The sequence below is a fragment of the Penaeus vannamei genome, chromosome 14 (assembly GCF_042767895.1).
Source record: "Penaeus vannamei isolate JL-2024 chromosome 14, ASM4276789v1, whole genome shotgun sequence".
NCBI classification, from domain to species: domain Eukaryota; kingdom Metazoa; phylum Arthropoda; class Malacostraca; order Decapoda; family Penaeidae; genus Penaeus; species Penaeus vannamei.
Window position 1 is genome coordinate 40,205,061 of NC_091562.1, and position 10,000 is coordinate 40,215,060.

The following is a 10,000-nucleotide window of genomic DNA, read 5'->3' on the forward strand; positions in this document are numbered from 1 at the left end:
TGTTTTTGTTCTTTTTTTTCTTTTTTTTTTTTTTCTTCCCTTTACTCTTTTTTCTCTTTTTTCATTTTTTTCTTTTTTCTTTTTTTTTCATTTTCCTTTGTTCTTTTTTTCCTTATTTCTTCTTTTTTCTTTTTTTTTTCTTTTTCTTTTTTTCTTTTTTTTCCTCTCTCTCTCTCTCTCTTTTTTTTTTTTTCTTACGCCCCTTTTATCTCTTCTTCGATCTATCTTCATTCCAATTTATCCAGTATCCATTTCAGCCGCTTATTCGAAAATGAGGGATGGAGAATCAAAGGTAAAGAGGGGGAGAGGGGAAGGGGGAAGAGGAGGAGGAGGAGGAGGAGGAGGAGGAGGAGGACGAGGAAGAAGAGGAGGGAGGAGGAGGAGGAGGAGGGAGGAGGAGGAGGAGGAGGAGGGAGGAGGGGGAGGAGGGGGAGGAGGAGGAGGAGGAGGAGGGGGAGGAGGAGGAGGAGGGAGAGGGGGAGGAAGAGAAGGAGGAGGAGGAGGAGGAAGAGGATAAAAAAATAGAAGGAGAAGGAGGAGGAGGAAGAGAGGGCGAATAAGGAGGAGGAGGAAGAAGAAGAAGGAGGAGGAAGAGAGAGAATAAGGAGGAGGAGGATAAAGAAATAAAAGAAGGAGAAGGAGGGGGAGGAAGAGAGGGAGATAAGGAGGAAGAAGAGGACAAAGAAATAGAAGGAGGAAGAGAGGGACAATAAGGAGGAGGAGGAGGAGGAAGAAGAGAGTGAGATCAAGAAGGAAAAGGATGAACGAAGAGGAGCAAGAGAAGGAGAATAAGGAGGGAGAGGAGGAAGAGAAGGAGAATAAGGAGGAGGGGGAGGAGAAAGATAGGGATAATAAAGGAAGAGAGACAGAAGGAGGAGGGAGGAGGAAAAAGATAAGAATAGGAGAAGAAGGAGGAAAGAGAGAAGGGAAAGAAGAAGGAGAAGGCTAAAAAGAAGCATAAGAAAGAGAGACAAAATAAAGAAAAAGAAGAAGCGAGGATAAGATAAAGAGAGAAACAGATGATGGAAAAGAGGAGAAGGAGGAGGAAGAGGAGGAGGAGGAGGAAAGGGAAAAAAGGGAAGAATAGAGGCGGAAGAGAAGAAAGAGGAAGAGGGGAGAGCGAGGAGAAAAAAGGGAAGGGAGGAAGACGAGAAAGGCGAAAAGAGGAATAAGAAGAGAAGGAATAAGAGAGGAGAACAGGAGGAGAAAGAAGAGGAAGAAGAAGAAAAAGACAACGAGGAGGAAAAGAAGAAGGAAGGAAAGAAGGATAAAGAGAGGGAATAAGGAAGGTAGAAAAGAAAAAAATAATAAATATGAGAAAGAAGGAGAAAATAGAGAACAAAAACGACGAAGAAAGGGAAAACGAAAAAAAAAAATACGAACGAAATCAATAAAGACAAAACAGAAATTAAAAAAACGATAAAAGAAAAAAAGAGAAAAAAGAAGCAAAACGAAAAAAAATTAACCACTACCCCATTCCAAAAAATACAATACGAACCAGGAAAAGAGAGCGGAAAAAGAAACAGAAGAAGAAAACAGAGAAGAAGAAAAAGAAAAAGAACAAGAAAAAAAGAAGAAAACAAAAAGAAGAAGAAAAAAACAGACGAAGAAGAAAAAGAAAAAAAAAACGAAAAACAGACGAAGAAGAAGAAAAAGAAAAAGAAGAACAAGAAAAAAAAAGAAAGAAAAACAGACGAAGAAGAAGAAGAAAAGGAACAACAACAACAACAACAAAAAAACGAAAAACAGACGAAGAAGACGAAGAAGAAAAAGAAAAAGAAGAAGAAAAGGAAGATGAGAAACACCCCGCCGCCGCCGCACCTGATCTGCGAGTGGAGTCCGCCGTCCAATATGGCAGTCGACTGATGATAGCGTTGAGTCCCTGATACCCGTGATGGATGCGAAGCTAGCCTGAGAAGCGTCTGATTGCTTCAAAGGCCCGATTGAGGGTTTCAATGCGGCGGCTTTTTTTTTTTTTTTTTTTTTTTGGCTTTTTTTTTTGGCTTTTTTTTTTAGGGGGGGATTTTTTTTTTTTGGGGGGAGTGTAGATGTTTTGGGTGTGGGTTTCAATTCTGTATTTTTTTTTTGTTGGGGGAAGGGGTGGGGTGGGGGTGTGTGGGTGGGAGGGATGTGCTTTTTTTTTTTGGGGGGGGGAGTAGATATTTTGGGTGTGGGTTTCAATTCTGATTTTTTTGGGGTGTGTGTGGGTGGGAGGGGGATGTGTTGATTTTTTGGGTGTGGGTTTCAATGCTTTTTTGGGGTGGGTGGGGGGGGGGGGCTTTGATGTGTTGATCTTTGGGTGTTGGTTTCAATGTTTTTTTTTTTTTTTTTTTGGGTGTGGGTTTCAATTGTTTTATTATTTTTTTATTTATCTATTATTATTTATCTATTTATTTATTTTATTTTTTTACTTTTTGTCTTTTTTGTGAGTGCGTAGATAATTTGGGTGTGGGTTTCAATTGTTTTTTTGTTGTTGTTTTTTTTGGGGGGGTGTTGATCTTGGGGTGGCGGGTTCTAATTTTTAAGAATATATAGATATTTCTGTGTGGGTTTCATTTTTTTAAATCTTTCTTTTCCTTTTTTTATGAATATATAGATCTTTTTTTTTATGGAAGTATAGATCTTCGGCTGTTTTATTTATTCATTTATTTTTTATTTTTTGTAAATATTTTGATCTTTGGATGTGAGTTAATCATTTCTTTTATGAATAAGTAAATGTTCGGGAGGGTTTTGATTCTTTTTGGGGGGGATTTAATTCTTTTTGTGGGGGTTTTAATTCTTTTTTGGGGGATTCAATTCTTTTTGTGGGGGTTTTAATTCTTTTTTGGGGGATTCAATTCTTTTTTGTAGGGGATTCACTTCTTTTTTTGGGGACTTAATTCTCTTTTTATGAATATATAGATATGTGGGTTAATTTTTTCCCCCTAGGTTTCAATTCTTTATTTTTGGGGATTCAGTTCGTTTTTATTAATATATATATATATATATATATATATATATATATATATATATATATATATATATATATATATATATATATATATATATATATATATATATATATATATATATATATATATATATATATATATATATATATGTATATATATATATTCCTGTGTTGGTTTCAATTTTTTTTTTTTCCTTTATGGATATATAGATATTCGGGTGTGGGTTTATTATTATCTTTTTATGAATAAATTGATATTCTGTGATTTTTAGATCTTCTAGGGATCTCTTTATGTTGTTTTTATTATTATTATTGTGTGTTTTTACTTGTTATTTCATTATTTTTATTATCAGGATTTTATTATTATTATTATTATTATTATTTTCTTATTCTAATCTTAGTGGCTTTCTTTTTCTCATTGTTTTCTTGCATTTTTGACTTGTTATTTCATTCTTTTTTTTTCTTTTCGTTTTAAGAATATAGGTCTTTGGTCTCTCTCTCTCTCTTTCTCTTTCTCTCTCCTTCTCTCTCTCTCCATCTCTCTCTCTCTCTCCCTTCTCTCCCCCCCCGCTCTCTCTCTCTCTTTCTCTCTCTCTCTCTCTCTCTCTCTCTCTCTCTCTCTCTCTCTCTCTCTCTCTCTCTCTCTCTCTCTCTCTCCCTCCCTCCCTCTTTCTCTCTCTTTCTCTCTCTCCCTCTCTCTCTCTCTCTCTCTCTCTCTCTCTCTCTCTCTCTCTCTCTCTCTCTCGCTCTCTCTCTCTCTCTCTCGCTCGCTCTCTCTTTCTCGCTCTCTCTCTCTCGCTCTCTCTCTCTCTCTCTCTCTCTCTCTCTCTCTCTCTCTCTCTCTCTCTCTCTCTCTCTCTCTCTCTCTCTCTCTCTCTCTCTCTCTCTCTCTCTCTCTCTCTCTCTCTCTCTCCCTCCCTCCCTCCCTCCCTCCTCCCTCTATTTATATATCTATACTTATTTATCTATTTATCTATCTATATATCTCTATCTATCTATCTATCTAAATTTTCTATTTGTATATATGTCCATGTGTACTATAGTAGCGATTTCTTTTCCCAAGCACTATAAAATTAAATCAGCCACCATAACACCATACCACACCATAACAGCGCTAAAGCCACTCAAATTCTCCATATCTCTTCACTATATACAACTACGGTATGTATGCTGTTTGTTTATTGTACACTAATTTCTTCACTATATAATATTGGTCACTGTGGGAAATCTTATTAATAATACTTATTTGTAATTTAACTGTGTATTCATTACTATTTTCGTATGAATTAATAATCACCTCTTCACCATACCTTATTTCATTCAGAATAAGTTCAATATGCACCATATGCACACTATAACCTCTCGTATCTACAACTCCAATTATTCACAACTCACGGTCATACCTCTGCGATCACTATCAGCACTCACCATAACCTCCACCATCGCTCCTAGCAATCACTATCAGCATTCACCATCAGCAATCATTATCAGTAATCACCATAGCCACCATCAGCGCTCACCATAGCCACCATCAAAGCCCCTCTGCCATCACCATCAGCACTCACTATCAGCACCCACCCTAGCCCTCACCGCCGCCCCCAGCAATCACTATTAGCAATCACCATAGCCACCATCATAGCCCCTCTGCCACAACCATCAGCGCCCACCCTAGCCCTCACCGCCGCCCCCAGCAATCACTATCAGCATTCACCACCAGCAATCATTATCAGTAATCACCATAGCCACCATCAAAGCCCCTCTGCCTTCACCATCAGCACTCACTATCAGCGCCCACCCTAGCCCTCACCGCCGCCCCCAGCAATCACTATCAGCAATCACCATCAGCAATCACCATAAAATCCGCCGCCGCCGCCTCCCCGTCCCTCGCCAACACCACACTATCAGGTGACACACCACGCTGCCTTGTGGGGTTGCTGGGGTCAGGCAGTGGTCCTGGGACACCGTGATACACCCGCCGGGGTAACAGGAGACACCCGCTGGACCCCCCCACCCCCTCCTTCCCCTCCTTCCCCCTTTCCACTTCTCCGTCTCCCTCCTTCTCCTTCTCCCCCTTTCTTCTGCTTCTCCTTCTCCCGCTCTCCTCTTTCTCCTTCTCTTCCCCTTCTCCTTCTCCTTCTCCCTTTTCTTCTTTCTCCTTCTCTTCCCTTCTCCCTTCTCCCTCTCCCCCAGCCTTCTCCCCTTCCCCCTCTTTCCCTCCTCCCCTTCCCCCTTCCCCTTCTCCCCTTCCCCCCTCACCCCTTCCCCTACTCCTTCCCCTCCTTCCCGTCCTTCCCCCTCCCCTCCTCCCCCTTCTCCCTTCCCTCTTCTCCCGCTCTCCTCTCTCCCTTCTCCTCCTCCCCTTTCTTCCCGTTCTCCTTCTCCCCCTCCCCCTTCCCCCTTCCCTCTTTCCCTTCTCCCCTGCCCCCCTTTCCCCTCATCCCTTCCCCTTCTCCCTTTCCCCTCCTTCCCTTCCTTCCCCTCCTCCCCCTCCCCCTTCCCCCCTTCCCTCTTTCCCTCTCTCTCCCTTCTCCTCCTCCCCCTTTCTTCCCATTCTCCGTCTCCCGCTCCCCTCCCCCTCCTCCCCTCTCCCCTCCTCCCCTCCTCCCTTCCCCCATCCCCCCTTTCCTCTTTCCCTCTTTCCCTTCCCCCTTCCTCCTCTCCCTCCTCCCCCTTCCCTTCCCTCCCTCCTTCCCCTCCCCTTCTCCCTTCCCCCTTCCCTTCCCTCTTTCCCTTCTCCCCCTTCCCTCCCCTCCCCCTCCCCTCCCCCTTCCCCCTTCCCTCTTTCCCTTCCCCTCCTTCCCCTCCCTCCCTTTCCTCTTCCCCTCTTCCCCCTCCTCCCCCCTTCCCCTCCCTCCCTTCCCCTTCCCCATCTCTGCCTTGAGAGTCCCCCCGACTGCCCCCTGCCTGACCAAGGCCTCGGGACGGCATCTGTCCTCTCGCCCTGCCTCTGCCGTCGGTCTGCCCCTCGGTAAGACGTCGAAACTGCCACTAGCCCTCGGTACGAAGTCTGGCCCACTCACCCTGCCACCCTTAGATATGGCGTCTGGCCCACTCACCCTGCCCCCCTTCACCCTCGGTACGAAGTCTGGCCCACTCACCCTGCCCCCCTTCACCCTCGGTACGAAGTCTGGCCCACTCACCCTGCCCCCCTTCGCCCTCGGTACGAAGTCTGGCCCACTCACCCTGCCCCCCTTCGCCCTCGGTACGAAGTCTGGCCCACTCACCCTGCCCCCCTTCGCCCTCGGTACGAAGTCTGGCCCACTCACCCTGCCCCCCTTCGCCCTCGGTACGAAGTCTGGCCCAGTCACCCTGCACCCCTTTGCCCTCGGTACGAAGTCTGGCCCACTCACCCTGCCCCCCTTCACCCTCGGTACGAAGTCTGGCCCACTCACCCTGCCCCCCCCCCTTCGCCCTCGGTACGAAGTCTGGCCCACTCACCCTGCCACCCTTCGCCCTCGGTACGAAGTCTGGCCCACTCACCCTGCCACCCTTCGCCCTCGGTACGAAGTCTGGCCCACTCACCCTGCCCCCCCTCTTCGCCCTCGGTACGAAGTCTGGCCCAGTCACCCTGCACCCCTTTGCCCTCGGTACAGAAGTCTGGCCCACTCACCCTGCCCCCTTCGCCCCCGGTACGAAGTCTGGCCCACTCACCCTGCCCCCCCCCCCCCCCTTCGCCCTCGGTACGAAGTCTGGCCCACTCACCCTGCCCCCCTTCGCCCTCGGTACGAAGTCTGGCCCACTCACCCTGCCACCCTCAGATATGGCGTCTGGCCCACTGACCCTGCCCCCCTTCGCCCTCGGTACGAAGTCTGGCCCACTCACCCTGCCCCCCTTCGCCCTCGGTACGAAGTCTGGCCCACTCACCCTGCCCCCCTTCGCCCTCGGTACGAAGTCTGGCCCACTCACCCTGCCCCCCTTCGCCCTCGGTACGAAGTCTGGCCCACTCACCCTGCCCCCTTCGCCCTCAGGTACGAAGTCTGGCCCACTCACCCTGCCCCTTCGCCCTCGGTACGAAGTCTGGCCCACTCACCCTGCCACCCCTTCGCCCTCGGTACAGAAGTCTGGCCCACTCACCCTGCCACCCTTCGCCCTCGGTACGAAGTCTGGCCCACTCACCCTGCCCCCCTTCGCCCTCGGTACGAAGTCTGGCCCACTCACCCTGCCCCCCCCTTCGCCCTCGGTACGAAGTCTGGCCCACTCACCCTGCCCCCCTTCGCCCTCGGTACGAAGTCTGGCCCACTCACCCTGCCCCCCTTCGCCCTCGGTACGAAGTCTGGCCCACTCACCCTGCCCCCCTTCGCCCTCGGTACGAAGTCTGGCCCACTCACCCTGCCCCCCTTCGCCCTCGGTACGAAGTCTGGCCCACTCACCCTGCCACCCTTCGCCCTCGGTACGAAGTCTGGCCCACTCACCCTGCCCCCCCCCCTTCTCCATCGGTACGAAGTCTGGCCCACTCACCCTGCCCCCCCCCCTTCGCCCTCGGTACGAAGTCTGGCCCACTCACTCCTGCCCCCCTTCGCCCTCGGTACGAAGTCTGGCCCACTCACCCTGCCCCCCCTTTCTCCCTCGGTACGAAGTCTGGCCCACTCACCCTGCCCCCCCCCTTCTCCCTCGGTACGAAGTCTGGCCCACTCACCCTGCCCCCCTTCGCCCTCGGTACGAAGTCTGGCCCACTCACCTCTGCCCCCTTCGCCCTCGGTACGAAGTCTGGCCCACTCACCCTGCCCCCCTTCGCCCTCGGTACGAAGTCTGGCCCAGTCCACCCTGCACCCCTTCGCCCTCGGTACGAAGTCTGGCCCACTCACCCTGCCCCCTTCACCCTCGGTACGAAGTCTGGCCCACTCACCCTGCCCCCCCTTCGCCCTCGGTACGAAGTCTGGCCCACTCACCCCTGCCACCCTTCGCCCTCGGTACAGAAGTCTGGCCCACTTTCACCCTGCCACCCTTCGCCCTCGGTACGAAGTCTGGCCCACTCACCCTGCCCCCTCTTCGCCCTCGGTACGAAGTCTGGCCCACTCACCCTGCCCCCTTCGCCCTCGGTACAGAAGTCTGGGACACTCACCCTGCCCCCCCCCCATTCGCCCTCGGTACGAAGTCTGGCCCACTCACCCTGCCCCCCCCTTCTCCCTCGGTACGAAGTCTGGCCCACTCACCCTGCCCCCCCTTCGCCCTCGGTACGAAGTCTGGCCCACTCACCCTGCCCCCCCTTCGCCCTCGGTACGAAGTCTGGCCCACTCACCCTGCCCCCCTACGGCCTCGGTAGGAAGTCTGGCCCACTCACCCTGCCCCCCCTTCACCCTCGGTACGAAGTCTGGCCCACTCACCCTGCCCCCCTTAGATATGGCGTCTGGCCCACTCACCCTGCCCCCCCCCCTTCGCCCTCGGTACGAAGTCTGGCCCACTCACCCTGCCGCCCTTAGATATGGCGTCTGGCCCACTCACCCTGCCCCCCCCTTCGCCCTCGGTACGAAGTCTGGCCCACTCACCCTGCCCCCCCTTCGCCCTCGGTACGAAGTCTGGCCCACTCACCCTGCCACCCTTCGCCTTCGGTACGAAGTCTGGCCCACTCACCCTGCCACCCTCAGATATGGCGTCTGGCCCACTGACCCTGCCCCCCTTCGCCCTCGATATGGCGGCTGGCCCACTCACCCTGCCCCCCCCTTCGCCCTCGGTACGAAGTCTGGCCCACTCACCCTGCCCCCCTTCGCCCTCGGTACGAAGTCTGGCCCACTTACCCTGCCACCCTTCACCCTTGGTCCTCCGTCTACCTCGCTTTCCCCAAGCCTGCCCCCATCACGCCCACTGTTCGAGATCTACCCATTCCTCGACCTCACCTTGTCTCGTCGTCAGCCCATCGTCTACCTGCTCCTACACGCGGCATCTGCAGGAGAGAGAGAAAGAGGCAGACAGACAGACAGACAGAGAGAAAGGAAGACATACAAACAAACATACAGACATACAGAATGGCAGAGGGAGAGGGAGGGAGAGGGAGAGGGAGGGAGGGTGAGGGAGGGAGAGGGAGGGAAGGTGGGAGGGAGGGAGAGAGAGAGATATGAAGAGAGAAAGGAAGAGACAGAAAAAAAAGAGAAAGAAAAAGAGCGAGCAGGTGAGAGAGCGAAAAAAGGAAGAGAGAGAGAGAGATATATATAGAGAGAGAGAAAGGAAAAGACAGAGAGAGACACACACAGAGAAAAAGAGAAAGAAAAAGAGCGAGCAAGCGAGAGAGCGAAATGAATAAAGACATATAAAAAGAGAGAGAGAGAGAGAGAGAGAGAGAATAAGAACCAAAAAAGAACCAAAGACACCTAACCACAAAATAATATCCTCTACAACCTTTTCCTCTAAATATACACGAGACAGGAAGGTCTACTCCGTTTTCTATATCTGTTCAGAAGACTTATTTAGCATAGTCCATCCTTAAAGCGCTTTCATAAACCTCTGTCTGTGTTTCTGAACCGCGGTCTTTCTTCATCGTCGAAACAAAAAGAAAAAGAAAGAGGAAAAAGTAGGAAAAGAAAAGGGGGGAAGGAGAAGGAGGAGGAGGAGGAAAAGGTGGAGGAAGGAGGAGGAAGGAGGTAGAGGTGGAGGAAGGAAAAAGGAAGAGAGGAAAAAGTATGAAAAGAAGAAGGAGAAGGAGAAGGAAGGAGGAAGAGGTGGAAGAAGGAGGAGAAGGAGGAGGAGGAATGTGGAGAAGGAGGAGGAAGGAGGTGGAGGATGAGGATGAGGAGGAAGAGGAAGAAGGGGAGAAAACGAATAAGATGACGATGACGATGGTGGCAAAGAAGAAGGAAAAGAAGAGGAAGAAGAAGACAGTTTGAAGAAGAGGCACCGATTTTCCCCTCTCCTCCCCCTCCATCCCCCATTCGAAACCCTCTTCCCTTTAGTCTCCCGCATTCCCCTCATACCTCTTTCCCCTCGCTTGCCCTCACTCCCCTCCCTCCCCCTCCCCACCCTCCGTTAACTCCCTTTATCTGCTTCCTTCCCTTCCTTCCTCCTTCCCCCGTCACCCCCCCCTGTCTTCCCTTTCCTCACACTCTCTCTCCCCCTCCA